This window comes from Lepisosteus oculatus, chromosome 6 (assembly GCF_040954835.1).
Source record: "Lepisosteus oculatus isolate fLepOcu1 chromosome 6, fLepOcu1.hap2, whole genome shotgun sequence".
In the NCBI taxonomy this organism is placed as follows: Eukaryota; Metazoa; Chordata; class Actinopteri; order Semionotiformes; family Lepisosteidae; genus Lepisosteus; species Lepisosteus oculatus.
In genome coordinates, this window is record NC_090701.1 from 34844856 (window position 1) to 34859774 (window position 14919).

The window sequence follows — 14919 nt, forward strand, 5'->3', positions numbered from 1 at the left end:
AAAAAGCACAACAGTTCAAATAAGTCAATATCACTTTCTTCAAAATCAGTAGAAAGGTAATCAATCTACAACCCTACATTCTGTTTTCTGTGGGTTTTGAGACATATAAAGAAACTACAATATAGTGATACAGTGCGTTTTTTAGTGTTTGGTTTCAGCTGTTTCAAATGGATTCATAGCTACCAGAGCTCCTTACAGGAAATGTTTTATGATCTCTTACTCATGAACCTCCAAAGGGTTTTGATCCACTGACCTCAGACCATTTATAAATACCAGAACTATTAAAAAATGTGCTTCATTAATGGAATACTAGCAGCACATTCTAACACAATGAATGCCAGCAGGCTGTCTTTGTTAATCTACACTATAAAAGCATGATGCACAACAGTGAGTACATCATCCACTGACATAATTTTTCTTTACGGCAATAAAATGTGGGATTAAATAATACCTAGAATGTGCTTAAATTACCTTTGGCTACCTTTAGTTTATTCATTAAAGAAAAAAAAACAGGCCTCACTGTTAAAACAACTGTTTCACCACAAATCTTCACATTCATTTCCCTGTCATCACTGGACTGGATCCTGGATTATTTAATTTAGTCATATTAATTTGGCTGACATGATCTAAATCAACTTACATTTTTACTCATTTATACATCAGGGCGTGTTACTTAATCTCAGTAAAATACCCTGTTCAAGGACACCACAGGATAACATTGCCTGCCAGTTCCGAGTCCAGATCCATAATCGCTACCCTTCAATGATGGCTGTTTATTCATATGGAGCCTTCTAACCTGCCGATCACCTGGTCATAGTTGAAAGAGATCCAGATCCCCACACAGAGAGAAACGATAACCAAGGGGGCAGCTGCAGAGGTGGAGATGAGGCGGAGCAGGCACGCAGAAAGTCAAATTGAGCAAGAGAGAGAGAGGTTTACATTGGAATTTATAGTTCATCAAGAAGTGATGTCATGGAGAATTACAAGTTAAGAGTAGCAGAGGTGAGGGAGACCTTGGTTGCAGTCATCCTCCTGAACGATCTTTAAATAAACTCCATTAATGATGCTTGAAGGTTGGGGGTGGGGGCATGTGAGAGTCATTTTTCTGTTCTCCATTGGAATTATAATATTCATATATATATTCATATAAACTATACTCAGATTGAAAATAAACATTACTCTGCATATGTTTCTTTGGAAACAGTGCACGTATTTTGGATATTTTTTGAATATTTAGGCACCATTTTGATTATTTGATGACTGAAAGTGATAGACTGAAGTGGCATTTACTAGTGTACAAGCACCATGCCACCTCACAAGTGAAACTGGGCACGTTCATCAGGTGGACACGAACAATTTCGCCTTTAACGATATGTAAAGATTTCGTGTAGACCAAATGTGTAGATGAATGTCACCAAGTGTGGTACAGCCATACAGAATGGGGATCCCAATTAATGGAGAGTTTCTAGTGTGAACCTGGGCACATTTGTTTGAGTTCTACATTAAAATTAGGACATAATTTTCATTATGTCAGCATCTGCAACCAGGTGCAATGCATGCTTCACAAATGTACAGCTCGTACGGATTATAACTTTCACAGTAGACCCCTCTCTTCATCAATTTGTCAATGATTAACATTAAACAATGTTAATTGGCATAAAGAATTTACCTATGTAATGTTTGTTCAATAACACTGTCATTTTCCTGATAACTTTTTGAATTCAGTGCAGCTATAAGTGATAAGTTTCTTTTCATGCTCTGTATAATCGTGTTCACAATAAAAATAAAGTAGGTGCTGTTGCAAAACCACTTACCTTGAGTTTCTCTGACATAACCAGAAGGTTAATTTTTTTAGAGTACAACAATGCAGCAATATGAATTTCAGAGTCAAGACCGAGATAAGATGAAGACACGATTGCTTGCCAATGCCAGGTGCAATCAACACATGACTGAGCAATAAAGCACCAGTTTTACTGGAAGTGTGAACATTCCTAACATTGTACTACCAACATTCACTTCATCCACTATTTAAACAATGTACTCTGTCGCATTGCGCAAGTGTTTTCGCTTGATTTTTTAAGTTAAAGTTTCAGTCTAGTTTTGTGAAAGACTATAGGGAAGTAACCAGTTGAATGTGAATACTGTAATTTGATTCTACAAGCGTCATCAGACAAAGAACCAGAAGACTCTCATCTTGCAAAACAAGACAACACAAGTTTTAAAGTCAGTCTTGCAAATCTGCAGTCACACAGATAAAGAGAAAGTGGGACGAGGAGGCAAGGCAAAAAATGGCACACTCGCTCAAAACAAATAAGAACCAGAGAGAAAATATAAAGTTCAAACAGAGTACAACCCGCACTGCTGGAGTACAATAAATCTTTTTCTGCTTTTAACTACTGCATTATATCACTTCTTACACTGTAACAGGAACATCCTTTTGTTAAAAAGCAAACTGTTTTCTAATTCAATTTTCTTTATAATAATGAGGTCACAAAACAAAAACCTTTACAAGCCATAACAATGGTGCACGTGTGCACATGTAAAGTATGTTTCCCAATGTCCTGTTATGCCTAAATGTATCATTAGGATAAATAAAGTAAACAGTCTGAGATTGAATAGCTACCATTTCATAGATGGGCCATCTCTCATTTGGAACCTTTGTTTTCTGCCTGCATCCTCTGCATGGCAGGGTTGCCAAAACACCAACTTCAATTTATTAGTAATAAACACTACAGAGGAAAGTGTTCAATTAAGCATTATGTAGTTCTTTGACAGCCATTCCCAAACTTCAAGGACCATTTTGCTACAGCCTTTGGAGAGCTCTCTGACCTCAGATGGGATTTCTTCTTTTAACAATGACCTTGAAGATATTCCAGAATACAAAAACATATATTAAGGAATAAAAGTGGTATCACTGAATGTGAACATAAAAATAAAATGTTATATTATACAATGCTAGCATCATTGAAACAATCAAGAAGTGTTACATAAACAAATGCTTTTATGTTTAGATCATCTTGATGCTTATGGTAGCATTCGTGACCGCAGTAAGAAGCTCAGCAAAATTACTTTTTTGCAACAGCCACTTCAACTTCACTTTCTGTGACTTGAAGGTGCCATTTAAGTCCTAAAAATGTAATGTACATTACAGCAAAGATGTTAAAATGAAGGCACTATTGGTCACATAATGACACAAAGGAATCATTTCATTTAAGGTTTAATTAAAAACAACATCCTGATGGCTACAAACAGGGGTGTCAAAGACACAAAAGTAGAGAAAAAAAATGTTTTTTAAAGTGTGATGAACTGTTGTAGAATATATTGTAACTCACACCACACATCAACAACTGAAGTTCTATAATACAGATGCTTTAGCTTGCTGTCTGGGACCATGGTGATATAAGATGCTTTGGTGGCAGTTGGTCATGTCTTAACCACATTGAAATTTTACAAAGAAGGTTTTTCCCCTGAAAAAAGAATGTTTCATTTTTTCACTGAACTTTTATCAACTAGTTAATTGTAGCAAAAACTCAAATTGGAGTTCAACTGGGTGTGTTATGCACATGAACATTTTCAGTTCCTCACCAATAGAGGGTTCCTCTGCTGCTGAAATTTCAGCTCGGCACAAAAGTGCTTTTGACTTCACGAGTGCCTCAAACGGTAAAGGTGCTTGCCTGAGCATAACATGCCCTCAAAAAGTCTGTCATGTCACTAGCTGACTGTGACTGGGATCCCCAAATGGCACACAAGTGTTGCACAATTGGTTGAGCCACTGAGGGTGGAGTTGGCTTAGTCAGCTAGGGCTCTCTCAGCTCTCAGCCACTCCTGTGGTCTGCAGCCTGCCAGGCAGTGGCAGGCTTGTGGCGCTATCAATGAAAGATGCTGCTCTCGTCCAGTTGGCACAGAACCTCCTGTATGGGACAGCTGGGCCTGTGACGAGTTAAACATTTCTTTGTCATTCTCTCATATGAGTATGTGCCGGGTTTATAGCTGTGAGATAAGACTTGAAAAACATATTTAGCTATGCCAAATCTTGTGGGAATAACAAAAAATAGTTATTCTAATTTTTTTTTAACTCTTCTGCATACTGTACATAATGCACTTGGATGCATACTGTACATAATGCACTTGGATGCAAGGGCTCTGCAGTCCTGGTTTCGCACATAATTGTTTTAAAGTACTGTTTTTTGTTTCATCTGACACCTACTTAGATTTTATTTAGTCTATAATTCTGTGGTCAGAGAGGTGTTAAGACGACTCTTCTGACCACCAAACACTATCTTGAACAATACCTTCAGGCCCACTCAAAATCCATTTAAGTACCTCAATGTTTTAAATGCAAAACATTGGTGGGTGGGATTCATTTCTACACTCCTCTGATGTTTTGTTCTGAAACAAAAGTAAAATCCCCATAAGTGCAAAATGGTGAAGTCCCATCGATATAGCTACGTGCCTGTCTGAAGACTAAAATGTTTGGCATAGCCATAATTACCACTTGTAACACCCACATCTGATGTCTTTAGTCATCTATCAACTGGCAAGCTACAGTACTCCTTAAACTCAAATCCGAAGGAGAACAAAAATGACTCACAACTAAAGAATAACCAGTGATTCCACAAAATAAAATCCTGAGAAAAACACTTTACTCCTCTTCAAAGGACTCTTAACATGCTTAGGGATCAAAAAACATAGAGTATTTTCACTAAGGTATCGCAATTTTTCCACATTAACATACATATTATCCACATTTCCGTATGTATGTACTGTATGCGATTATGGTTCAGATGGTGTAGATGAGGATGGCACTGCAAAAATGGTGATGAGAAAGCACTTGTGTGAGAGGAAAATATCTGCATTTCATTCTCTTTCCTCTCCCATCTTTCTGTGTCTACTCTACATGTGAGAGACCTAGTCTGGCTCAATGAGTAATCATATGAGTAAACTGCCTTAACCTTTGATAGCTGACCTTTATTCCCAAAATAACCTTTGCCCCTAAATGATGTTCTGACGTAATCCTTATAATGAAATGTACTGCATGAAAATCCAACTGACTTGTAACGTGACACTCTAATATATAAAGCAAATACTTCGAAATTCCTGTACACCATGTAGCGCTAAGCCTTAAGCCAAGCACTGTCTTTCAGAAGCAAACAGTGGTTTACTAGATGAAAAGATCATAATGCATGCCAACAGCACATGAAAATATAAGAACCTATTGTTCTTGCTTGCTCTACATCGGATAGCTTTTATTCAATTTTTGCTTTTGACAGTTGCCAATAATCTCAAGTTAACACCAACCATGGATACAATTAAAACTTCTACCCTCCTGTCATATGCATGTTACAAGCCCAATAAATGTGTGGTAGAGTCTTGTATTCATTGTGTGAAACCCACCATTTATTACTGCATTTATTATTTATGTCTAGTAGCCTGGTCTTTTTTTATATAGGTCTTTGTGAAATAAAATATAAAAGTTTAAGAAGATTCTTCTTATAAGAAGAATTTGAATAGCTAATTGACCTGAAGATTTTATCCAGTCATGTCTTGGAAGAAATGATGGGGTAGAAGTAGGGCTGGGTGATATGGCCAAAAACATTAGCACAATAAATTTTTTTATATCAGCCGATATCGATAATTATCATGATAAATGTCAAATCATTATTTCTTTCAAGTTTAAAAGCAGATTTTTTCTCCTGAGTGAAAGTGGGCTTCTTTTTTTGAAGAAACCAGACAGTTAATTGGTAAATTAAACAACTCTTAATTTTAAGAACACAACAAACACTTGCCAAACAGCAGAAACATTAAACAAATCTATTAGCAGCCCGGTCTGTATTTTGTGTGCAGTATTTTGTGCGCGTGGGCATATCATGCGCAAAGCATAAACATATATATTGAACATTTATCGAACTTTTGTTAAAATTATATCGAGGAAAATTATATCGCGATAATTATCGTTATCGAATTATCGCCCAGCTCTAGGTAGGAGATATGTAGAATGTTCCAGACTCCCACAACTCTCTTACACCTCTGGGTAAAAACGTGCACCCTATTCTTAGCTCTTGCACACGGATTTAATAGATTCCACTTATGTCCTGTGGCTTGTGTTGCACTGGAGAATCAAAAGAAATCCTTAGGTTAAACTTTCTCAATGCCTTTTGAGGAAGCCAATTCATAGATGGGGATTATTACAGTAGGAGGCCATGAGTGGCAAGGGCCAATGGGAAATTTGGCCAGGACACCAGGGTTACACGCCTGCTCTTTTCGAGAAGCACCCTGGATTTTTAATGACCACAGAGTCAGTACCTCGGTTTTACGTCTCATGCGAAGGACTGTTTACAGTATAGTGTCCCCGTCACTACACTGGGGCATTAGGACCCACACAGACTGCAGGGTGAGTGCCTCCTGCTGGCCCCACTAACACCTCTTCCAGCAGCAACCTTAGTTTTACCCAGGAGGTCTCACATCCAAGTACTGACAAGGCTCATACCTGCTTAGCTTCAGTGGGCTGCCAGTTGTGAGCTTCAGAGTGATATGGCTGCTGGCATGGCTATAAATACATGTGATTATTTCAGAGGCATACAGACTGCAGTTTAAGATATTCATTTTTATTAGGAACTTTACGAAAAACCTTCTGAAAATCTAAATATGCCATATCATGTTTTACCTGAAGAAGGCTCCACGGCTGAAACGTTGTGTTTTCTTTCTTCTTTTTTTCCAGCATGGAATAAACCTATTACTTGTTCCTTTGCAACCTACACATGCTAATGCAGCTACCCACCTGAAATATCATGTTTTATTTGTATCCACTACTGTTTCTGCTAGTTACTTTTATAGGTTAGTTAAGCAAGACCTATCTTTCCAACTAACTTTTATAGGTTAGTTAAGCAAGACCTATCTTTCCAAGATCCATGCTAACTCAATGTAATCCAGAACATTGAAACTGAATTACAGTTTGGTTCTGTTTTTAAACTTTGTGTAGATACATTGGTTTATAATTACCTGCTATGGTTGTGTCCACCATTTATAGATGGTGGCTACATCATTATATTTTCAGTCAAATGGTATGACCTGTCTTTAAAGACCACTGGAAATCTTATGCTAACAGCCTATGAAGAACATTTTGTTCTTTTAACTAAAATTGATAGAATACCATCAGTTTTAGACTGAATATTTCTTTATCTTAATGCTTTTTATATGCTGTAAACACTTACACTTTTTCTATGCTAATACTATTTAATACAAAACTGTCTTTTCTCAGCCAGAAGCATATTGTTAATTTCTTACTTGAAAACCTGAGAGAAATATTCAATTAATACACTAATTTCCCTTTCATCACCTAGATGTTTCTCATTTCTATCTCTGAGACACTTACTGTTACTTAAGCTACTGTAAAAAAGCTTTATTACTTAGTTATATTAGTCACCAATAGCATATTTATATTTTCTCTCGACCTTTCTAATATGATTTTTTTACCTGTGCTTGCAGTTCACTCTACCTTTTTTAATCAGTTACGTTTTGTTTCTCCATAGATTTTTTCCCCTTGATTTATTAAACACTTTGGGCCAGTGCTTTCTAGCCCTGGATTCCTTTACACTTGGTATCCACTCTGTGCTTAAACCATACCGTTCTATTCTAATTCTCTTAAGGTCTGTCTCATTCTATCATTGCCCTCTTTTTTTAGAATCGAAACATTTTGCTTTGTTTTGGACCCTGTACCTGTTCAGTTTCAAAAATGTACGTCAAAGCATCCCATATTACAATCACAATTTCTTAATTGCTTCCACACCTCTTTTTATCCTCATTTCATCCTGATTATTCAAAAGTGTTGGTACAACACAAAATATCTCCCTAGTTGGTGCTTTAAAGAACTGTTTGTCTTCCATTTTGGTTTGAACTATTAACATTTATGGTGGTTTTTACCAAACAATGTGGAGGAAAATAAAATCTCTAATGAATTCTGCTTCTTCCTTTACTAATACATCCTTGATTTCACGGCACACTGTAAGACTGAATTATAATTCATACCTGAATTAGGTGATCAACCATAAACACACCTCTTTTTATCCTCATTTCATCCTGATTATTCAAAAGTGTTGGTACAACACAAAATATCTCCCTAGTTGGTGCTTTAAAGAACTGTTTGTCTTCCATTTTGGTTTGAACTATTAACATTTATGGTGGTTTTTACCAAACAATGTGGAGGAAAATAAAATCTCTAATGAATTCTGCTTCTTCCTTTACTAATACATCCTTGATTTCACGGCACACTGTAAGACTGAATTATAATTCATACCTGAATTAGGTGATCAACCATAAACACCTCATAGTAGCCTATATCATATTTTTAGTCTGACTTCTTTAGAGTCTGATATGAGCATTCCTCTCAGTTATGTATGGTGTTGTGCCCGAATGATTTAATTTGCAATGCTTTGTTCCATTTTCCTCTTGTCAGAATACAGCATACTGTACCTACTAATGTTATATTCTTCAGCATCATTTTCTGTTAACCAAGTTACAGTGACTTCAGATACATTGTATTTGCATGCTAATGCAGTAAACCTCAGAACACTTGCTGATACACAATATAGTATGTTTTTAGGGCATCAATTACCTTTACAAAAACAGTTTTAGATGTAAATAAAAAACATTATTCAATATTTTGCAAACAAACCTAACAAAACCGCTTACTTAGTGTTTGAATTCTATCCACATACTTTACAAATTACTAGTGGATTTACACTGAAAAGGAGTACAGTGTTTCCTAATGCAACATAATTCCTTTTATGAAGCACAGAGTAATCTATGTAATATGGCTTGCAAATTATATCGGATTTCTGCAGATATAAAGGAGCTACAGAATGCATCGTATTTGGGGTTTAAAATAATTAGAGTGTTTGCAGACATGAAAGGAAGGAGACTGACCTATTAAGAAACCGTATGTTGTGCTACAGTGATGCAATGCTTTTGAATTACCTCATCGTCAGGAAAGTACCTTCTGCAGATCTCTCAAGCACTTAACTTCTCAAAGTAAGCCTGAAATACTTCATTGCAAATGACAGATACATTGCTGCTAAAGTGCTCTAATGACTCAATACCCTGAATGATAAGCAAACAGAAAGCAGCATGAGACTTTTTCCACCACTGTCCTCAACTTTGAAATGAAAAGCATACTTCTTTCCAATGATGATTAATACATTAATTTGTGCAGAGCCTCGTTGTGCCCATCTTTGTTTCATTTTTATTGTTGTTACTACCAAATTGCACCCAAAACTACTGAGAGAATAGTGAAGCATATTGTCATTCTTGGGTTATAAATTAATTGTAAAAGCCCATGTGAAACTCTTCATGTTTTCTTCAAGCATGTTTCTGATCTGAGTCACAAAAAGACTAAAAACTGATTAATCTGATCAACACAACTGCTTTGTTCACAAAATATTTTGGATTAGTATAACATATTCTGGATTAACATGTATAATTGAAGGAACATTTTAGATTACATTTTGATATTTGTGCCATCCATGGGTACAGTATATGTCAGGAACGGATATGCATGTTTTTGAGAGAACAGGCCCTCTGATGCATTGCAAATAATTTTTTAGATGTATGAATGGAAGGTACAGTATACTTTGTGCACAATGTGTGTTACATATTGATGTTTGATCTGCAACCAAGATAAAGTAGTATGCTGGATTATTCTCAATCAAGAAAACACCCCCAGTACCAAATAAGCAGGAACAGAAGCGAAATTAGATGTTATGTTAGATGATTTGCTCAAGATAAAAACCCCTGGCTTCCAGCCCTGACTGTAACACAGTCTTCTAGAACAGAGGTACTGTATCAACTGTCACTTTGAGGTCTCCATTAAAGAAGGTTGCAGATATAGCACTCTAGATCGGTAATTTACTTTATAATGAGCTTTAATTTGATTTCTATACAGTGATGCATGAACTACTACTTAGCAATTAATACTGTATATTTTGAAATGCAGATAGCACTGCTACTTTTCCCCTTCAAAAAGAGAATGGAAAACCCTGGCTGTAGTACAAGAGCTAAGCCACTTAGTAAATGGCTTACTGTTAAAGGAATGTTCCAATAAGGAAATAATTTAAATTGATAACGCATTTGTTTCCTAAGGACTTCATATTAAAGGAAGCCGTATCTATTTTAAAGGTACAGTATGAAAAACCGTAAATCTGAGCTTCCTAATAATAAAAATAACAAAATGAGAACTAGAACAGCACACTTTAACCTCGTCACAAAAAAACAAGTTGGTGTCAGAATATATTTACGTTTGGAAGAGTAGGAACGCATCTAAGTACAACGCAATAACAAAAATTAAAGTAACAACTGGTCCTTGCACAATTTGAGGCCATCTAGATTCCTGTGTAAGATAAGACTAAAATAATTATGTACTAAATGACTCAAGATGGAAAATGGAAGATGGAAACAAGATGCAAGATGGAAGCATTCCTCAAGGAACAGGTTTGTTTCTGTAAACATTATTTTCACATTGCCTAGGTTTAACAGAGCACTGGAAAATATCGCCACCATCACACTGCGTTACTCTAAATGCAATTTCCAACCAGACTAAGGTTCTGCTAAAGCATGTATAACAAACACAACATAAGCGTCTCTTCACACATTTAATTCATCTTCGAAGAAAACCAAAGAAGTTGGAATATGGTGTTCAAAAGTACTGCGGGACCCTTTCACTTTCTGCCTCCTGGGGTAAAACATACTGGAGAATGATTCTCTCTTCCTGTTAATAGTAAATTTGCCATTCCGTGATTAACAGCAGAGGAAATGAAAACAGCACAAAAGAGATGTAAGTCCGGCTGCATCCGTTAAAGCAAACCGCTATTCCATGGTGATTCAAGGTTAAGTCTTTAATTTGAGGGTTCTCCGTTGGCACCCAAAAAAGTACATTTATATTACAGTGTTGTAGACTTTTATAATTCAAACGGAACACAAATCCATCTCTACCCCTGAAATTAAATAATACGCACATTTGTTGGTGCTGTGCCATTAATCACACAACGTTTTTAACCTAAATACGATACACTACAGCTAAGTTTCACTGCTATCATCTGTGACACTATACAGTGCATCTAAATCAGAATATTAAGCAAGAAATCATTACAGGCTACCTATCAAAACAAAGAACCATACACGACATTATCATAAAAAAGACGACCCCAACAGCAATCTTGATGCACAGCACCAATACTATGCAAACAAAATGCTTGCTCAGGTAACATATCGAAACGACGAATACCAGCAATTAACATTTTTCCAACTATTATAACACAGAAATCTTCAAGAACTACAGCAGTCTAAATGCAGTTGTGACTGGAGTTTTTTAAAGTTTGTTTCCTGAAAGACGAATATGAAGGAAAGGATAATCTGTTCAAAGTATTCACTGGTAAAGATGTTTTTAACATATTGATTTATTAAAATATTTTGCAGCAGTAAAAAAATATATGACTGGACTTATGACTCGCCCGCTCTCCCAACACACACGAAAGCTAAGTCCTCCAAAATAAAAAACGAAAGCAAGTGTGTTTTTTTCCTGCGCATTTTGCTTTTTATATATAGCCTTGCAAAGCTAAGAAAAGACTCTGAATTGAATGGGCTATCAGTGGGAAAGGTATGATATTGTAGGGCTTTGTCTTGTCTCTGCACTCACCTGGTTACCTGCGTAGCTTCATTTTCCACTCCAATTAGCAAACTACTGACAGAACAGCAATATGAAAAATTCCGTTCCGACACTCTTGTTTGTCCGTCGTTGTACGGCACTTAAAATCCGGAAATTGCGATAGCTGCACACAGATCTTACAGTTGTCAAGCTCTGAATTTACATGGGAAATCAATTAAATCCACCGATGCAAAAACTCAACATTTTAGGTCAAACCGGCGATTTCTTAAAGAGAAGGAAACTTCAACTTAAAACAAACCGAGAAACGTCCTAAATGCGATGCAACATGCCTATGCTCCAGCAGTGATCAAAGTTTCTTTTCTTCTTTTTCGCTGCTGGGACCGACTGTAAACTCATCCACAAGACCGAAGCTAACACTGTAATGCCTCCAGCACTGTCTCTGATGTCAGCAGAACCTGAGCTCCAGGAAATAGTGACGAACGCAGGGCTCGGGGCAGCTCTGGTCTTCAGGCGAAGGAGCTGCTGCCCTCCGCTGGATTGAAGACCGCTGTACAACACTTGGGTGAAGGTTTCCTGGATCTTCCGTCAACCACCTATTAAAATAGCCATGCTGAAAAAAATATGCTAAGAAAAAGCAGATCTGTGGGCCAGCACATAATTACATACCGAAGCCTTTATCAACATTAGGTGCTTGTACAGTTGTTCACATTATATGCATAATGCAGTATAGCTTGGACACAAGACTAATGATGGTACAAAGTTAACATCTGTGGCATAGTGCGCCTTTAAATCAGAATTATCCGTAAAAGGTCACAAAGCATTGCATTCCGCCGCACCTCAGAGCCTGTCACAGACTTGCTGTATAGGGCGAAAGGTCGGATTAAACACGGTGTTGCAGGAATATGGAGCCTACCCGGCAAGCAACGAGCGCAAGGCAGAGTACACACTGGACGGGGTGCCAGTCCATCGCAGGTCAAGTGCAAGCCAATCATACATGGGGACAATTTGGAGGCCATGGTAAAGGGTACGGTGGGGGTAATTTGGCCCGGACACCGTGATAACTTCTCACTCTTATAGAGAAATGCCTGAAGACCTTTAATGACCACTGAGAGTCAGGAACTCAGTTTAACGTCTCACCTGAAAGACGGTAAACACAATGTAAAGACACTAATTAAGCAGAAAGTCTACAGCAGGTAGCAGGAAACCAGAGCACCCAGAGTGCACAGAAGTGGGCACAGGGATAACCTGCAAACTTCACAGAAACTGCAGCATAGAATCAAAACCAAGAACCAATGCAAGGAAGCAGTGCTAACCACCATGACGCTTTGGTGCATACTGTACAGCCAAAAGTAAAAGAAGACCCTGCTTTTGTTTTACAGTAGCCTTTTAGAAGTAGTTAATGAAAATTAAGTACTAATGTATCTGTATTTTGTGTACACCAATAGCTCTTTTGACATAATGCCAAACTATTTGGGTAGGTCTTAAAGTATTAAAGTATTACCTTGACTAAAACAATACCAAAAGAAATATGAGATATAAATAAATCCATATGATCCATCCAGATTTGTTAACAACTCATATTTTCATTCCTAAATGCACCTGCACTAAACATTCCCACTAGTGTTCCGAAGACCCTGTGTTTGATTGCTGAACTAGAGACAGTCCTTGGGTTTGGCAGTATTATAGTCTGTAGGATTGTAATGAATACTTAATTCCATTCCTTGTGCAGCTAGTTATTAAAACCAAAGTTCCTAATAAATGGTATCATTTGAGTGATGAAGGTTGAAAACTCAGACCCAGAGCCAAGTCCACTATTAACCATCGCCAGCAGCAATAGTGAAGCACAAACAGGGATGAGATCATGACCAGGGAAATGTGTGAAAGTACATTAAAAACATGACAATCGGAGACCTGTGTTTACACAAAGGGTTGTGGGAGTATGGAGTCAAGTTGTTAAAGTCAAAACCCAGTTTTCCTCCAAGAAACAGCAGGATTAGATGCCAGGATCAATTAGCTACTAAATACGACATGGGTAAGATGGGCCAGATGGCCCCCTCTCGTAATATTCTTCATGATTTTATCTGATTATTGTATAAAGTGGCAGATTTTCCTTCACCTTACAGCATTTTTACTGGGGCATTTCAGATGTCAAGGACAGTATGTTCATGAGACACAAGTGAAAATAACATGCCTTCCTAGCATGACGTATAGAAATACAGTAGCATGAAATTTCCTAATAAACTACAAGGTATTCATAAGCTCTTCAAAAAACACTGTCCAGAAATAGCAATTAAATCTCCTGAAAAGATGTTTTAAAATGTATATTTTTATGCTGTTGTACAATTACTTGCTTAGTGATCTTGAAACTGTCAGTTCATGACAGACTGTTTCCCCAATTCAGGAAAAAAAAATTTTGCTGTCAAGTTGTTTTTTAAATTAATTTCAAAGTTAGTTAGTCTAACATATTCAATCCAATGAGTTGATGAAGTAATATAATGCCCAAGATGCATACATCACAGCTCTGTAGAGGCAAAGGTCACCCAGGTCTCTGGTCTCTTTATTATGACAGTGTGTCGTTAATACTTTTCTTCTTGATGAAAATAGCAAACTGCCTCCCCATTCATACCACAGGATAGTATCTCTGTTAATGTAAACATAGGAGTGTTATCCAATCTCATGTGATGAAGGTGTGCTTAAATGTTATTGTTGCATTATAAAATGATGAAATACTGCAAATTAAAGCAGACACAGCTTTAGAGAGCTTGTCCCGGCACGTGGACTACTTTCCAATACAGGGACGCAAGGGGATACAGAGCATATCCCAGCAAGCAGCAGTGGGTTTCCTCTGGACTCTTCCTCCCAGTCCAAAGACATACTGTTAGGTGAACTGCTTCTGTAAAATTGCCCCTGCTACGAATGTGTCTGTGTGTGCCTTGCGATAAACTGGCATCCTATCCAGGGTATATCCAGCCTGCACTCAGTGCTTCCTGGGGATATTTTTCAGACCACTGTGAACCTGAATTTAGCAGTTATTTATGGTGATATGATGTGATATTCTTAATTGTCAAATTCTAAAAGCTACCACATTGACTTTTCGTTAATATATAATTTCTTGTAAATCTGATTAAATATAAATATTTCCACTGAGTTTCAGAATTACATAATGGACAAATGTATTGTGTTGGAAGTCCTATTGGCACCACAAGTACTGCATAGGCATGGTTGAATTGCAACTTGTAAGAGAGATCCCAGTTTGTTTCGAT

At 37.2% G+C, this 14919-nt stretch overlaps 1 protein-coding gene across 4 annotated transcripts in view; it reads right to left on the reverse strand.

The window, feature by feature from the left end:
- Positions 1 to 12099, reverse strand: part of map3k22 (mitogen-activated protein kinase kinase kinase 22) — a 72431-nt gene extending 60332 nt beyond the window's left edge. For 2 of the 4 annotated variants that reach the window (XM_069191218.1, XM_015354300.2), the window contains exon 1: positions 11687 to 12099. The gene's annotated coding sequence lies outside the window, so the exon portion shown is untranslated. The remainder of the gene's footprint in view (positions 1 to 11686) is intronic. The other 2 variants (XM_069191219.1, XM_069191217.1) reach the window with 1 other exon arrangement.
- Positions 12100 to 14919: the final 2820 nt, after the last annotated feature.